Genomic DNA, 18,962 nt, shown 5'->3' on the forward strand with positions numbered 1-18,962 from the left:
CTGAAATGGGGCCCTGGGCCTTGGCCAGGGTGGGGGGAAGCCCTGGAGAGGCTGGGCAGGGTTGCTCAAGCCTACCAGGGCCCTGACAGCAGCCTTCCTCCCCAGCAAGGTGTGCCTTATGTCCTGCAGAGACCTGGGCCCAGCAAAGACCTGCCATGGAGTGGTTTAGTTGCTGTGGGATGGCATAGGGCTACTTTAAGGGATACAGAGCTGGGACGGGGAGTGGGAAGCTTGGGGCTGGGGAAGCTGGATTCAGGCTTCCCATAAGGAGGCCTGGCAGGCAGAGGAGGAGGATGGCAGAGCTGGGTTCAAACCTGATCAACAACACCTACAGTTTGCATGTTAAAAACAGAAACACAATGATCTTAGAATCACAGAATCATTTAGGTTGGAAAATATCTTGAAGATCATAAAGTCCAACCAATAACCTAGCACTGGCAAGTCCACTACTTAACCATGTCCCTAATCCACTTCTAAATAAGCACCACATCTGCATGTCTTTTAAATACCTCCAGGGATGATGAATCAGCCACCTCCCTGGGCAGCCTGTTCCAGTGCTTGGCAACCCTTTAATTGAAGATTTTTTTTCCCTAATATCTAACCTAAACCTCTCATGGTGTAACTTGAGGCTGTTTCCTCTTGTCCTATTGTTTCTCACTTGGGAGAAGAGACTGACCCCCACCTTGCTACAGCCTCCTTTCAGGTAGTTGTAGAGAATGACAAGGTCTTCCCTCAGCCTTCTTTCCTTCAGGCTAAACACCCCCAGTTCCCTCAGCTGCTCCTCATAAGACTTGTTCTCCAGACCCTTCACCAGCTCCGTTGCCCTTCCCTGGACATGCTGCAGCACCTCTACATCCATCTTGCAGTGAGGGGCCCAAAACTGAACACAGTGTTTGAGGTGCGGCCTCACCAGTGCTGAGTACAGGGGGACAATCACTCCCCTTGTCCTGCTGGCCACGCTTACTGATACAAGCCAGGATACTATTGGCCTTCTTGGCCACCTGGGCACAGGGCTGGCTCATGTTCAGCTGGCTGTCAGCCAGCACCCCCAGGTTGTTTTCTGCCTGGAAGCTTTCCAACTGCTCTTCCCCAAGCCTGTAGTGTTGCATGGGGTTGATGTAAATAAGATCTTTACCATTATAATGCTGATCAATTAACAAAATACTGAAAACAAAAACAGTTATCAGCGTATATGTATATGAATGAAAATTGTTCGTTTGAAAAGGAGGCTACTGCTGCAGGCAGAGCTTTCATCAAGGCATAAGCACACTTCACTATTCAAATGGCTTCCCTGTTTTCAAACCTACTGGGATGGAAGAAACTGATAGTTAAGAGAAATTAGCCACTGATTTTAAAAAAAATCAGCTGGAAATTATTTTAAAAGCATATTATTAGTTTTTATACATCATAGCAAAAGTAGACATATTTTCATCTTTGGATGAAAGAATCTGTGACATTTTTCATCAAACAATGGAATTAACATGAACAATAAAGTCATAAGGTTTTCCTGAAGTAGTGGAAAACAAATACTTTCTGAGAAGAGATCATGTGTTAATAAGACAGAAAAACTAGAATTTGACAGGTTTATGTAATTCACACATTAAGATTCATTTGGAAAGGTAACAGCTGTACAGTGTATGATTTGTTTAAAGAATTTTGCAAAATTTCCTTTTATTATAAGGGAATGTCCACAGTTTGGAAGCTGTGCAAGTAAACAGAGATCAAGTTAACATTCAATACCATGAGTAACAGAGCAAGAAATTCTATCAGTGGTTTATTAAAATAATAAAATAATCCACTAAAAGTTTGTCAATTAACATGTAATTTTTTAGAAGAATCAATTTTACTTTGACATAGAAATTTCTGGATAAGTTTGTGACTAGCACAGAGAAATTTATGATTCACAGCTAAAGTAAGCTTTCTTTAAATTGCAAGATTAATTAAAAGTTACCTAGGATAATGCAAGTTTTTCTGTTCCCTGTGATACACATACTTACATATTAACCCAGTTCTCTGTGTTTATGTGCCCAGCGGAAGCAGTCTTTCATCCCCTTTAAAATATCTCGTGGTTCAAAACATTTTTATATATGTTTTTTTCAGCAGCTAATGTATTCTTTTCAACCTTTGCGTCCTTCTTTAGCTCTCTGCTTTAGCATTCGTTAAATTTAGTTTGCTTTAGCATTCGTTAAATATTTTACAGTGCACTGTCCACCTTGCCTTGCATCTTCGACACCTTTATGTGGCTTAAATTTCCCTTAGCAATCCTATGAATTAATCACTGGGTATATTGTCGGTCTAAACAGCTATTGCTAGCAATTAAACAATCCTTACACACACAGAGTAAAATTCACTCTCTTGCTCTGAAGAAATACATTGACAAAGCAATTCTTCAGCATTTTTAAGTATTTAAAGAGGCATGTAGGTCTGCAGACTGTTAAGGGGGTTAAGATTTTATGTTGGTTCTAAAGTGTTTTCAAAAATAAAAAAACATACTAAAAAAACACTTTGTTACAATGGACTTTAGTCCACTGTCTTTCTGCATGGAAACAACAGTTCCATGAAAATGTACATGCTGAAGCTTGTCTCTTGTCTTCTTTGTCTAAGATGTACTAATAAAAGTGAACACAAAACCCTTTCAAAACACCAAAAATTCTTCCAGTCTTTGCAACTAAATAAATTAGAATGCACCATGCAGCGACATTTATTACCATGGGGTAAATCCATAACACAAACACATCTGCACACTGTTTTCCTAAATTGGAAATAACTTTGTTGTACTAAACCCACCATATTCCACAAGCTCTTCAGGTAATTCTTAATTATTCTCCTCTGTTTTCATAGTGGTTACTTTTAACCACAGGATCTGGTGCCTCCTTGTGTGCATTTCCAATTGTAAACTTACTCTGGTGGTGAGCCTGGCACCCTCACTAAAGTAGTCACAAATTCAAAGGAAAGCCATCAAAAGGATGCAGTATTCAAGGCAGACTAGAAGTTCCTTGGAGGACACAGACTTGAGCTGTTCATACAGTCCTTTATAATGGAAAAAAGAGAGGCTGTACAGCTGATCTCCAACAAAGTGCAAATTATTTTAAAATAGTAATAGGAGTACTGAGATAATACCCTAATACAACTGTTTTGTTACCCAGACAAAGCAAAAAGTGCATGTTAATAAGGAGCTACCTAGTGTTTTACTAAACTTTAGAAACCTGATGATTTTAATTTTCAAGCTCAGCAATAAATTTTATGCATTTGGGGAAAAAAAATCAAATTATCAAAGTTTATCTCACTCAGAACTTCAGCAAACTAGTCCTAAATAGTGCATCCATCAAATGCTTGTAGAAGCTACAGTCTGAAAAGACACAACTTCGGCAAAATGATGCCATATAAAACTGAAAAAAAGGACTTTGTTATGACAAGATGAAATATTAAGGCAATATTTAAGGTTCTGTTTGCATGTAGAGAGATAACTTTCAAAGTTTGATTAATTACTACAGGTAAGAAAGAGCAGAAAATTGACTATAAACTCAGAATAATACTGTAAAGTATTTTATAAGATTTTTAAAGGAATATTGATGTCCAGGCTTCAGTCCCATTTTCAGAAAAGTATTTAAGCACACAGTCTCATATTAAAATGCTGCTGTATATAGTGGGTCTGGGACTCAAGGAGTTTCTCCATCCCAGTCCTCCTGAGCCAGGCTGATGTGGCCCCATGACACCAGGTCCAGGCACCAGCAAGGCTGAGCATTTATCCCTGGCACAGACACACACACACATGCAAACCACACAGTCAACACGGAACATTAATGGATCAACACAAACAGGCAGTGCTTTTACAGGCACTACCCACCCGCCAGCAGAATGGATGTTACCCTCACCTAGGAAAACAGTTCAGAACAGGGTTTAATGAGAAGGCAAAACAGATTAAGACGAGCAGGGGCAGGGCATGGCAAGATGAGTGGACCAACCAGCAGCTTACCTGTACCCAGCTGTTCCTCCCTATATTACAGAATCACAAAATAACTGAGGTTTGAAGGGACCTCTGAAGGTAATCTAGTCCAAGCCCTTTCCTACACCAAGGCCACCTATAATCTGTTGCTCAGGACCATGTCCAGATGGCTTTTCAATGTCTCCAAGGACACCCTGTCCTTGGTCACCCCCACAGTAAAAAAGTGTTTCCTGATGTTCAGAGGGAACCTCCTGAGTTTCAGTTTGGGCCCATGGCCTCTGGTCCTAGCACTGGGCATCACTGAAGGGAGCCTGGCTTTGTCCTCTTTGCACCCTCCTTCCACGTATTTATAGACATTGGTAAGATCCCCTGTCCTTCTCTTCTCCAGGCTGAACAGCCCCAGCTCTCTCAGCCTCTCCTCACAGGAGAGATGCCCCAGGCCCTTCATCACCTTTACTGCACGGCACGTTGTAGAACTCTCTCTGTTCTACAGCCTGCCCATGTCTCTCCTACTGGGGAGCCCAGCACTGGACACAGCCCTTCAGCTGTGGCCTCACCGGTGCTGAGCAGAGGGGAAGGATCGCCCCCCATCAGCCGCCAGCCATGCTTTGCCTGGTGCAGCCCAGGATATCATTGGCCACCTTTGGTGTAAGGGCCCATCGCTGGGTCACGTTCAACCTGGTGTCTATCAGGGCCCCTGGGTCCTTCTCTTCCAAACTGCTTTCCAGATGGATGCTCCCAGGCATAAAGGGTAATGGTACAGTAATTGAAAGTCTACATTTCTCAGACTTTCTGAGAATTCAGTAAGAACATTCAGATAGATATTCAAACTTAATCCTAGAATAAACACATGTGTACAGAATACTTTGCTGTCAGAGATCAAAAGCATCAGGGTTTTGTGCAATGGGATTAAACATAAGGCAGAAAGGAGTTTTTCACCATGGTCATAATATTAATATTTAATATTTAATTAGCGGCTTAATTAACATTAGCTGCTTTCCAGCTGGGTGGTTCCCAACATACACTGGTGCCTGGGGTTGTCCCTCCACAAGTGGAGGTCTTTGCATTTCCCCTTGAGGTTCTTGTCAACCTATTTCTCCAACCTGTTGAAGTCCCTCTGGATGGCAGCATGACCCTATGGGATGGCAGCATGACCCTATGGCATCAACATCCACTCCTTCTGGCTGTGTGTGATCTGCAAACATATGGAGGGTACACTTTGTCCCATCATCCAGATCATTAAAGAAGATATAACACAGGGCTGGAATCAGTATTGATCCCTGGGGTACACCACTAGTTACCGTCTTCCAACTAGGCATTGCATTGTTAATCACCATCCTCTGGCCTGATCATTCATACAGTTTCAATCCATCTCACTGTCTGCTCTCCAGCCCATACGTCAACAGCTTCTCTAGGAGGATCTTATGGGACACAGTGTCAAAAGCTTCCTGAAGTCCAGATAGACAACAGCCACTGCTCTCTCCTCATCTACTAGCCATCCCTGATATTATCTCCCATCCTCTCTTTTTCCCAAGTCTGTTCCTCCCTGACCTACCTCTGTCCATTCCTTTCTCTGCATTTGGCCCTCCTCAGAAACATCTTGTAACAGCTATATTTGCAGTACCCCTCAGAGGTCCCATTGATTTGCCCTTCCCCATGCAACCCATGATGATCTTGGTTTGGTCCTTATCAGTTACAGTGTGGTGGATGAGCCTTTCCATGGATACACCTTAAAGGTTCCTTCAGTGGCCCTTCAATCAGTGACTTGAGACCTTGTGTCCTCTTTGACATTGCTTCTGTTATCTCTTCTTCATTAAGGTTTGTGTATCTAGGTGTTTAATTTTATACTTTTCCTACCTCCTGTCCTAGTATTTTAAGGATAGACCAGAGAGCCTTATGTTCCATGTATCATTAAATGAAATTCAGTGTATTTCCCTGGAAAGCATCTGAGAGTAACAGCCCAGGCAATGTTTATCTGATTTCTTTTTTGGGTGGGTTTCTCTTCTTCATTCATTATAGCGGGGCCTAGGGAGGCTAGGGTTCCTAAAGGTGGCCTACGGGAATATTACCATTACTCTTAGTGAAAGTCAGTGGCACCTATGAACCTCAAACAGGTTTCAAAGTTGGACTTAGTTCAGTCTCAGGCTATTTATAATCATTTCAACTTTCCAATAACTTTCAGACAACTGAAGGATCCATTTTATAGGTGTCATAAATGTCAATAGCATATAGATGCCATAAATATTAATTGTAATTTATCATTATTGCTATGAAATATATATATATTGACAGTATAAAGAGGCTGGCCTCTTTGAGCAAACTGGGCAAGGCATTGTATAGATTTCCAGTACCTGAGAATAATAGTTAACAGATAAGGCAAACACAAAAAAGTTGGGAGATCGTAACAGCTTTACATATTATACATGCAACTAAAAGATCTCAGCATTACATATAGACCTCACAATTTTATCCTACAGGGTGTTTGAAGGACGATGGAGATCTGAAGTCTCAAATAAATACTCACAGTCAAAATGATTTGACAATATCATAATGTAGCCCAACAAAACACCCTGTAACATTATCCCATCCAGCAGCAGGCAGTCGCACACCTCTTTGTAGACTAGACAATGACTTACTACAGCCCCAAAGAAATTTTCCTTAGTGCTTTGCTTAGTCTTTTCATAAAGTCATCAGGAAGAGTTCCTATTAGGAATTAACTAGAAGAAATGCATGACATGGTAATTATAAAGCTAGAACAAAAGCATGTTTTATTACTAACAGCAATAAGTCTACAGAGAAAATTATACCAGCAGGCAAGGCTATTATAAATTTAGCACAGGATTCTAATAAAACGTATAAATGCATTAGAGCCATCTATGTGGGAAACAAATCATCTGCAAGCATTGGCACTATAACACGTGTAATGGGATTACAGTTGGAACCAGTACTCAAACACCATGACAGCCAAACTTGGTCCCCATATGTACATCAAGTGAATAAACAACGGAAAAGTAAAATACAGCAGAGAAAAATCATCACAATTGATTTTAGACATCAACACAAAGGTATTTTCTAAGGAAAACAGAAAGATATTATATTTCAAAGTAGCGTTAGTTTGCCAAGTACTTAGGGGAGTACACACATGGGCGACAATAAGAAAAGACTTGTCATGTCTTGAATTGTGTTGGCTTTATTGCTGATTTTCATTTCAAAAAGTAGTTGCCATTTAATAGACATGGAATACAGCAGGAATTTTTAGGTAAAGAAGATTTTGAAATCCGTCAAAGCTGTCTAAATTGTAGACACCTTTCCAGGAGAATTTATAGTAGTTCTTTTTGCCACAATGTACTTTACTGTTGTCACATAACTAAATTTTTAAGCATGAATAGCACAGAACAGAAAGATTTATTCTAAGTCATCTAGTTGGTATATAGAACTTTACTGTAAACACAGTTACTGTGACTGTTTTGAAGCCTGAGGTTATAGCTTGCATTTCAAAAACCTTTCCATAAAGAAAGGATATTGAATCAGTAAGCCTTGTCATTTCGAAGGAATTTGCATTCTGAGGGTTTTATGTTCCCATCTATGGTTTTGCATTACTAAATGACAATGAATGTCAATCATGATAATAGAGAAAATATCTTTGCTTATCTGAAATTTCCCTTGCTTTGAAATAATACAGTCTTGTTTTTCTGGGAGGTTTTAGCCAGTGTAACACAGTCAGACACGACCTATCAGTCACCAGTAGGAAGGACATATTTTGGGATAAACTTTCAGGCACGTGGCTTCCAGAGCCAAAATATTCCTACCCAGTTTTGATGGAAAATAGCTTGAGGGGAAAAAGTTACAATATCTACTAATGAAGCATATGGGAAATTCAACTTTGCAATAACATACCAACATATTTTTATCTCAGTGTCCATCTCTTTGTCTCCCAAACAGGCTGGATTTGTGGACCTCATTAGTCAGGAAAGTCAACTTCATGTAATTTCATTTTATTTGCCTTCAGACTGGAGTCCACAGATCTGTGATGACGGAGCCTCCACTGTACTGCACACACTTGTCTTCTAGGGCACCATTCTGACACTTTGGACTCCTAATTTTAGCAAGAAAAAACTGTGTTTCTATTACATACTTCTTGCATGTCTGTAATTTAGAATTGGTATTGTCTGCTAAAGAGTTTTCTGTTTTGACACCTTTGATATTTACACAGCCCACAGGTAAATTTCAGAATTGTCACCATCACTCAGTGTATTCATATTTCAAAATTTTGCAAACCCTCCGAGAACAATTTTAACTCATAGGTCAAGCAATGTTTTAAATTACTATGTTGGCTCACATCAGACATACAGAGACTTCCTAGGCATACTTTCAAAATCTTACTCTTGTCTGAAGGAAGTTTACATTTTTGAAAGTTACTATTTTAATATTTTTTTCCTTAAACTCTATTTGAGCTGCTGACCCTCCTATCCTACAGGGAAATACTGTAAATGCATATCTGGAGAGATTAGAGTATGTTTTTGGCCTAGTCTCTTCTACATTAATTTCACATCCCTTCCATACAAATGAACAGAGCTAGGTCCTGAAGATTATCTCCCTAAAGCCGTCCATAAGAATGAAAAACAAAGCCACTGACATTTTATTATTCATTTATTTACATTTTTATAACCTACTCCAGAGGGAAAGAACCTGAGCAGAAAAATGGATCTAAAAATATTTTAGAGCATGCAGCCCTCACGTTGTTCCCAAGGCTGCACTTTTTTGTCTCCCTTCTTCCAATTTAGCACCAACAGGCTCTCACAAAGGATGAAGGGGCTGCCAAAAGCTCTGATCCTTGTTGCAGTATGGGATCTGTGTGGATCAGATATTTCTATGTTTCTGCTTTTAGCTGTCAGTATAGAATACAAATTGAGTTTCTGAAAGCTATAGCAAGTGACAGCAGGGAAGGGCACATCTTTTGAGAACAACTGATGTCAGATCTCTCCATTCTCCATTCTTTGTCTTCTGTCAGTGAGCTTCTGGGAAGCAGAAAATTAGTGAGGATAAACTTTGTGGACTGATGTTGTGGGCAGCAGAATCAAGGAGGTTCATCTATTTAATGAGATTTAAATTTATCCAACTTTTTCATTCTCCATGACTTCCTCACAGGAAATAGCAAGAAGGCCCTCTGAAGCTGAAAATTATTCTTGACTCTGCCTAAATTCTGAAGTATGAAAATTCAACTCTTTAAAATGGGAGTTTTTTTACTTTTATGCTCATTATTAGCCAGTGGAACCACATTTGAAGGCAAAACCTCTGCAGAAAGTGTGGAATTTTAAACCCCAGTATTACTTTCATTTTCTTATCCACATACATTCCCCATAGATGACTGGCAGTGAAGAGTATTGGAACCAGGAAAAGAAAGAGAATAAATAAACACAGGATAGAAACTGTCAGATTTCAGGTTATGGAAGATACATAGACTTAAGAAGAAAATGAAAGTGACTCAGTTGTGTCTCTTCGCTCTTCTCTTCAAGATCACTTTATTCCTGACAATGGGGTAGAGCAGAAGAGCATATTGAAGGTGCAAAGAGAATCAGAAAGTCTGATATAGTGAAGCCAGAGAAGTTAAAAGAACCACAGTATATTGCTGATAGTAACAATAAGGATTAAAATCTGTCTGGTTCCATTTGTAATTTTGCTGTCACTGGAAAGAACAGCAACAGGAAACAATACACAAACATAACATTCCTGGGGCTAGTAAAGGGTAATATAGACAAGATTGTATCCAGACCAAAAATAGAGGTGAGATGAAGAATTCTAAAAATGATCACAACTCTACACCAGCAGGTACACTGCATGATACCTGGCCAAAACACCTGTTTTTTTGTAGAATCAGAACTGCCCATTATGTTATTGATGAGCACTCACTAACACAGCAAAAACAAATATCAGCTGCTGCTATTACTTTAACCTCTAAAAAGAGATGGTGCAGACTAAAAAAATAGCACCAGCTCTCTTGTGCTTAGTCTTTTAAAACATTGCTTGACCTTTGAGTGAAATACTTGCTCTAGGAGAGTGCAAAATTTTGAAATCTGAATACACAGAGCAATGGTGACAATTCTGAAATTTACCTATGGGCTGTGTAAATGTTCAAAGTTCTCAAAACATAAATTTCTGTCTGTTTAGATGATAACACCAATTCTTCAGTATAGAGATTGCAGAGGAAAAGAAAGGTCTCTTACTTATGTACTCTGTTGTATTTGTAGTAGGGTTTTCCATTACTTTCTTAAGCAATTCTCTTTGCAAAGATTTCTGCACCAGATTATTTATTCAGTTACACCAAGATAGCTGTGATTATGGCCACCATGGCTACTGAGTTGATTGAGAGCACAAATGACAAACAATGACCTTTACTATCCCTGGGAATTGTCTTCTGTAGAGTCTGTAGAATAAAAATCTCTTCATCTCCTCACTTCTTGCCCATGTGTCTCCTTTCTCCATGCCTAATTGCTATGTGCAAAACCCCATGGCAGGAGATATTTTAAAGGTCCCTCCCAATCCAAGCCATTCTATGAAACTAGAAGCAGAAAATGGTCAAAGATTCAAGGATTTCTGATCAGATGGGCAAATGCCAAAGAATCACACATGACACTATTGACTGTCTCAGACTTCCAGGAGAAGCAGTAATGAGTGCTAATTTTGCTGGAGATTTTGTTATATATATTAGTGTCTTTTAGAGACTACACTGATCTTAGGCAAAAAATGAAGGCCAGGATGACATGGAGGGAGTCTATAGAAAGCCACTCCATTTTTAACAGGTTATCTGAAGGCATCATTCATTGCTCTGAAATAACAAGCTTTTGAGTTCCTTAATATCAGTTAATTGCTCTTCAAGCTTGCATGGGGCATGGGAAAATCTTTCTCCTAAAAGGACAGCATAACTAAAACCTTTACACTGCTAATGTCAGTTTACTGTAGCTTCATTTTCCATAGCTACAGAAAAAGGTATTTTTATTTCTTTATTACTGTTCAAATGCAGACAGAGATTGTCTTCTACAATTATGCTGTAGATCTTCAGTTCTACTCATTGTAATCCAGATTGCTGATGATTTAGTAAGTTATGTGTTTGTCAGTAGTACCAATGCTCATAATGAGTAACAGCCCAATAGATCACAGGACACGGTTTTTCATTTCCTCTGGATTGTTCCTGCAAGTCAGATTTTAGATACTGTAAAGAGAATGTTAAGAACTTGTGGTGGCAATAAAGGTTCAAGCTCAAAAGTAGAAAATTTTTAAAAATAGTTTGAAGTAAAGAAATCTTAAAACTTTCCCTTGCAGGATATGAATTGTAGCAGGTAGTGTTGTTATCATGTAAGGAGCTGTTCATGAAAAACGGAGGTCAACTTTTCTATAGAAAATGGTCCCAAGAAAGGATATAAAAGATTCCACATGGAAAAAAAAGTTTCCTTTTGAATCGTATAACATAGCTTTCCACTAAAAGTCCACCTGTTTTTACAGGGCATTTTTGCCATTTTCTTTAAAAATACTATTCTATCAGAAAATATCTATCAAAGTGAAAAAAATTCCATAACATATCAATTTGAACAGGTGTTTTACTGAAATAACTTCTTAAATACTGATATAATCACAGAGCAAACAGCATCCTAGAATACTGAGAAGTTTAGCTATATCTGGTACTCACATAAGATGTGGGAGATACGTATTCATGCCCCTGCCCTTTTCAAATTTTAGACAAATATTTACTAAGCATAAAAGAAAGATTCTAGAAGTCAATCGTGAGGGCATTGCCTTGCACTGTAAAAGTCACTGGTTAAAAGCGCTGCTCCAATTTGTAGTATTGCTTACAGAGATGGAAGAGGTAACGGGGACATGAAGACTACTGAAAGTCCACTTACAAACTACCCTGGTGTTTAGAAAACTCATCTGTCGTTGGGAAGATCAAGGATCAGACTCTGGAAAAAGCATAAACTGGATCTAAGTGACACATCCTCGACAGGCATTTCCAACACCGAGTTACTGAATATCACCAGGGTGGTCTTCCTGCTTGGTTCTTGTTCTTAGATTGCTTTGCAGAAACACATTCAGGCAGTGCATGTCCTCATCTTAATATTAAAATGTCTAAGAAATGTTTAATTCTATTCTTTCTAAAATGAAGACTGCTAAAATCACTTATTCCACTCAGACACTTTAAGATTAAAATAATCACCTCTCAAACAACTGCTATACATGGTAATACAAAAATACTGTGGTACAGGATTTTGTAGAGGATAGTAGAGGATATTAAATTCACACCCAGTTCATTTCTTTTGGAGAAGAGACTTCCACCTTGTGGGGACTGATGCATACATGCTGTGAACTTCAGAATGTCTTCAGAGCTTTTGGAATATAGTAATTTTTTTTTCTGCCTGCAGCTAGTATAATAGGCTGGTGGGTTATGGTACTACTCTGGAAGGGACTGATTCATGCCAGCATGTTTCTCACTCTCATGCGTTGATAAGCTTCTTTGCCAAGCAAAGAGGAATCTCCAGCCACCAAGAACGAAAAGCAGCCACTAAGGATCAGAAATTTTTCTTAGCCATAAAAAAAGCTGAAGGCATTTGAAACATTCTGTCTTAAAGGAACATTTTGAAAACTAGTTAGTTATCAGAAGCATTTTATTTAAGCAGCATAGATAAATGAAAACATAATGTAAAAAAGCAAATAATCATCTCACATAAAGAATACTACTGACTATATCTTTCTGAATTTTGATCTTATATGTAAATACCTTAAACATATGGTTTTGTGAGATAATGACAATGTAAAAGCACGTGCAACAGGCATAATAGCATCTAGCTGCTAAACACATATAACAACCAAACCATACTTTTCCAGTACTGTAGTAACTACAAAACTCTACAGTTTATTATTTTTTCCACTTTTTCTTGTTCAGCCCACTGTATACGACAGCATTTTGTTCAATGTCTCAGATAATGCTTATTTCCCAGTTACATACATTTTATTATTCCATATGCCCACATAACATCATTTTCACATCATAACTGAACTTCAATCTTTAATGTTTTTTTAACCAGCAAACTTTAAAACAAAAAAATGACCTAAAAAAAAAGAGCATGTTTATGTATTTTGGAGCATGACATTTTTGCAATCCTTGGAGAAAATAAAGTGATTTACTTCTCTTAGTTTCCAAAATCAGAACCATAGGCACCTTATGACTCATTCACTGCTGCAGTACAAAGTCAAGCAAATAGTACTGAAGTCATTGCAGACCATTTTAACTGTCATAAGTTACTACACAGAAAGGACTTTCTAAGAGATTTATTGCATGGCAGGCCTGTTTCAGTAGTGCAATTATGAAAGCTTGATGTCGCACACAGAATAATAGTAACCACTTTTCTTTTCCTGGATGCATAACAGTTTGAAGGTTTTAATGTGTCATTTGATAACATATTAGATATCATGATACTATTGAAAGAATTTAATATATCCACCTTTTCCAAATGGGTTTTGTTTCAGTAGGACAGAAACTGACCTTTCACTAGCCAGCAGTAATCCCAATGTGTCAACTGAAAATAGGCTTCATAATTAGAAGGCCAAGTAATAGTGTTTGCTGATGCAAATCTTTTTTAAAGTCAGTGAAACAAAGCCTGGCTGTCCCTGAACGATCCCTGCTAAAGGTCTTTGGGTTGAGTCTACCCTTTGTTATGCAAAGGGAAAGCAGACTTCACTCAGTTCAGTACCTTAGGATTTTACAGCATTTTTATGTCTGTTGCAGAGATCTTCCAGCCACACGGGCTTTTCTGCCCTACACTGATCCTCCTACACTGAAATGGTCCTTCTAACATCAGCTGAATTAACATTATAGCAAATTGCTTCTCCTAACTTTAATTGTATACAAGGCACTCCAGAGCTGGTCCAGAATAAAATTTGGTAATTTGCTTCTTTATAAAGTAACACTCATATTTAAAGTTAAGTTCAATAGAAAAGAATATCCTAGACCAGATGGCTTATTACTTTATAGATACAAATCATAAGACATTACATTAAATAATAAATGGATGGGTTGAATTTTTTAACAATATAAATAGACAGTAATCCATGGTACTCAACAGCATTCATTTACACCAAGGGAAAATACATTTCTTCTAGCTTTTTTGGCTTTCAATTATTTAATTTCATAAACTTTTTCTCTGTGTTAGCTGTAGTGTTATTAGCAATTTATATTAGAAAGACCTATTATCCAAGTTTAGTTCCAGCCTAGACCATACACTCCAATCTGCCTACATAAATATTTAAGGAGAAAAATTCCCTGAAACTGCAGGTAAAAACTCTGTGAATTACTTTTTCCCTCCTCACAGAAGATCAGTAAAACTACTTGGAAAGATTGATGTCTATTTATATGAAGTAGACATAAAGGAAAATAAATGAAAGAGTGGATAGAAAATTGAGCTGACTGTTCAAACTCCAGGGTTTTACTTGTAAATGCTTTCTTCTGTGGGTACCACAGTTAAAAGTACAATACAAATACCATGAGATAGAAGATAGATCACATACCTAGATTAAGCAAAAAACATATCTGGGATAATATGCTTTGTAGAAGTACAGTGGTTCTATGTATAATACTGTGTTGTTAAAATGAAGTTCAGAGAATCACAGAATGGTCAGGGTTGGAAGGGACCTCTGGAGATCATCCAGTCCAACTCCCTGTGAAAACAGGTTCACCCAGAGCAGGCTGCACAGAGTCGTGTCTAGAAGCGTTTTGAATGTCTCCAGAGAAGGAGACTCCACAGCCTCCCTGGGCAGCGTGTCCCAGGGCTCTGTCACCCTCGGGGTAACAAAGTTCTTCCTCATATTCAGGTGGAACTTCCTGTGCTGCAGTTTGTGCCCATTGCCCCTTGCCTCCAGTAGCTGCCTGTCTTGAACTGGGGAGCCCAGAACAGGACACAGCACTCCAGAAGTGACTTCACCAGGGCAGAGCAGAGGGGGAGGATCACCTCCCTCGACCTGCTGGCCACACTCCTGCTAATGCCCCCCAGGATCCCACTGGCCTTCTTGGCCACACGGGCACACTGCTGGCCCATGGGCAACTTGCTGCCCACCAGCACTCCCAGGTCCTTCTCTGCAGAGCTGCCTTCCAGCAGGTCAGCCCCTCACCTGTACTGGTGCGTGGGGCTATTCCTCCCCAGGTACAGGACCTTACATTTGCCTTCCCTTCTTCTGGTAAATTTTGTGTTTGCCAGTGGGCAGGCTGCTGAAGACCACACATGTACTGCCTGCTGGTCAGTGCTGTGTGAAAGATATTTATGGCTGATTCTATATACACATTTTTTAAACTAATAACCAGAACTAAATCTGTTAAGGAGATTTTTAAAGTTTTGTAGGCCATGGCATGCTGTCACTGTTAATACATTTGCAGGACCCCCCCCACTCCCCATCCCATATATCTCCAAAATATCTGCATATTATTTAATACAGTACATATTCTATAAATGTTAATAACAAAGGAAATCTTGATCACTCTCTGGTCTGACTTCCTATATAATTTCCATCAAAAATCTTTGTTGAATGAGTCCTACTTGAGCTCCTGAATGTCATACAAAAGAAAACCAAAACATACTGAAAAGTTCTCATTGTTTTGATCTCAATGTTCAACTTTTACAGATTTCTACATTTTCTACACGTAATAAAATAAAGTGACCATCCACAGCTGGAAAATGTTCCAATGTACCTCTATAGAGATAACATTGAAGCATTTTTTATATTTTAGAACAAAAATTTGTTGTTTGGGGGTTTATTTATTTCTTTATTATTCTCAAATAAGATCTTTCTGCAGTCAAGAGATTTTTCATAAATGTTTTCTCCGATAACACCAACTTTCCCGAAATATTTTCTTCATATTCACATTTAAAAAGCTTTTTTTGGAAAATTGGGAAAATGCATTCTGTACTAATTTAAAAGGATTTTATGGGTATATAGAACTGTGAGAAAGCAGGAGAGACCTGCAACCTCTTCCAGTTTGGACTTTGCTATGAGTTTGTGATGATTGTGCCCAATTCAGAAAGGCCCACATACTAATTTATTCACTGTCAAAAATCCAAAAACACTCATTTGTTATTACACTTTAGCAATAAGTGATGAAATTAGGATTGCTGGAAGTGGATGTTTATTTGAGAATACACACTCCATGAATGTAGAGTCCTGAAAGGAGTGCTTCAGGCTAACTGAGGGAAGGTGTAGTAATAGAGCAAGGTGTGAAAACTAAGCCTGAGAATTTTTAGATAAAGGATGGGGCAGCTGCTGCCTTACTGAAGCAGCAGAGAGGAAGATAAAATTGGTCTGAACACAATTTTGAAATAGAAAGATTGTTTGGGTAATTTTGTTTTATTTTTTTAATATATATTCTTTGATTCAATGAGGACATCAGAGTGTATTACAGTGTTCTTAACTGTGTATTTTTATAGTATAGAAGACAGTGGAGAATTAACTGAAGACAGTGCTAGAGGCAAAAAACTGAAGGACTGGCTAATGCTTTGTCTTTCGTTAAGCACTCAGAAGTATTGCATCTCTGTTTTGGGCAGCAAAAGGATATGCTCAGTGTAAGGAGACAACAGTCAACAGCAGGGAATGACACCCCCAAAGAGAATGCTGAGAGGCAAACTAGAACAAGCAAAAACATGCATTTCCCTTGCCCCCATGTTCCTCTTAGTTCTCTTCTGCACCTCTCATGACCGACAGGCCTACAGTCATTCACATTCAGTGGTGCAGGTAATGAGCTGCAAGCTCCCCAGACTCTCCAGAAACACCTGAACACTACTGATTTATTTATACAGGCAAAGGGGCTTTTTGTTCTTTTGGGTTTTTTTTTCATTATGTCCTAGTCATTAAGCTAGGAACTTCATGACTCATGGATGTCAACTATTTACAGCAGCAAGATCAATAAAAAATGAAGCAACAGGAAAAGGTAATCACAGTCCACCACTTTTAAAACACAGAAGCCTCATTTTTTGCCACTTTTTTCCTCCCAGATGATGGATCTCAAATACACATACAGACAGACACCTCCTCTACACACTTCTCCCACACAGCAACAAACAGGCCACCATCAAAAAGTCCCTTCTATCTGCAGGATAGAAAGTCTGTTATTGTTCTTTCTAATTTTTATTATTTCATATGTGCCCACATAATGATTATACAGAAAGTTTCTGAAGGAACCTAGAATGCCACACATACACACAAAGTTCTAATATAGTTCAATATACTGGCATGTGTTCTTGTTAACCATTCTGTTCCTGTGTCTCAGAAGTTGTGCTTATACAATGGTTTGTGTTTTTTTTTTCTGGATATAACATTATATGCTGCCCTCAGCCTGTGCAGCCTAACCTCTCTGAGGAGGGGTATGATAATTCCAACAGTAACGGCTCTTGTTGATACACTATTATGATATAAGCTAATGGAAAGCTAAATGCGGGAAACCAGGCTGAACGCTAGTTCATCTGAACAAGCTCTTCTATTGATGCTAAAATGTGAGTTGCTGTGTCATATTTCTTTCTGAAGGAGGAAGGGAAGGAGGGAAGATAACTCCTAGCTCTGTGTACCAGCTTGTAATATGGAGTAGTTGCCTATCGGTGGGTTTCTGTCGTGCTTGGTTTTCTGGTCATGATTCAGGTAGTCTGTCTGCATGTTAGAAATTATTTATCTTCTATAATAATTTCCTTCCTATTAGAAGATCCTATAACATTTTTGAAAAATGCAATGAAAAATATTGTTTCGAAAGTGCTGAATGGAGATTGTGTCTGAAGTGGAATGTGATGACACCCAAGCAGCATAAACCAGGACTAACGTCAGAATGTTAGGGCAGGAGGAAAAGAATGTATTGATTCTTTGCCTAAGTATAGTCTTTGGTATTGGAAACACTGAACAGAGGTGGGCAGCCTCCCAGAGACTGGCTTTCCAACCCTGAAAGAAAATTCTTCATATAAATTTGACAAAAAGCTGCCATTTCAGCGATGAAGCTTTCCATAAAAAAAATAATATTTCATAACTATTTTCAGAGAACTTGATTATGCCAAAAATAATATTTTTGCTAGACTGGAAAGTGAAGAGAGATCAAGTTTAAAATATGAAGATTTTTAGGTTATTACAGCTATTCATCAGGTGATAGTCAGTTTGCTCAATGACAGTTTAAAATTGATCAGTGGTTATTTTAAAAATAAAAATAAATCTGCTAGGAATCTCTCAATAAAACATTTTGAATGCCTGTATTTTACTTTTAAGTCTGCTTTATGTGAAAAAATTTTCATAACTTTTACAGTGAATAAAAATGCAAAACCAGATAAATTTAGATATAGGGACTACCTGAAACCTACTCTCAAGCCTAAGACTGATCTCTTCTTGTGACACTGGGAAGTCCCTCTGCATATTTCTACCTCGATGTGCAAAACAAAGTGATGATTCTTTAATATCTTTGCCTATGTGCTTACACTGAAAATATGATAAGAGGTTTAGTCAGAGGATTAAGTAAAAAAATCTTACTGATTTCAAGGCAACTGGCAATTACACTTCTTTGGACGCCAATAAATACCCTCTATACTATTTCTGTTTAATGAACTCTTGATAAATTGCATTCAAGCACACTGGATATTCAACACTGCAGAGTCTTGTTTCTCTTTCAACACAAATTCTGGTATTTTTTGCAGAGAAAGGTAAAAAAAAAAAATGTACTTCAAAGAAAGATGTGCTATTCTTTAATACCTCCTGTAGATTAGTGTGTTCTTATTGTGTGAGTAGTTTGTATCCAAACTCTTACTGCACTTTTTGACTAAGAATCTGTAAAATAAATGTTCCATAATTGTGAAATATTGCATAAATTTATGGGTTCTTCATGAGTCACTACTGCTACACTAGGCTTAGAAGATATTCTGCCAGATGGAATAGAGGAAGTTGGATTGGTCTTTATGAAAACTGGTTAAATTTTCTGTCATATTTAATATCTAATAGTAAAGGTAAGTATAGA

The 18,962-nt window shown here is 38.4% G+C and overlaps 1 protein-coding gene and 1 long non-coding RNA gene across 6 annotated transcripts in view; both read right to left on the minus strand.

The window, feature by feature from the left end:
• Positions 1–18,962, minus strand: part of CNTN5 (contactin 5) — a 674,696-nt gene that overhangs the window by 265,848 nt on the left and 389,886 nt on the right. The gene's annotated exons all lie outside the window — the stretch shown is intronic.
• LOC121083671 lies at positions 532–4,255 on the minus strand. The gene is made up of 3 exons (XR_005826445.1): positions 4,161–4,255; positions 2,213–2,217; positions 532–567 (listed from the first exon to the last, which is right to left on the minus strand). It is a non-coding gene; the product is annotated as an uncharacterized LOC121083671 (long non-coding RNA).

This window comes from Falco naumanni, chromosome 2 (genome assembly GCF_017639655.2).
Source record: "Falco naumanni isolate bFalNau1 chromosome 2, bFalNau1.pat, whole genome shotgun sequence".
NCBI lineage: Eukaryota > Metazoa > Chordata > Aves > Falconiformes > Falconidae > Falco > Falco naumanni.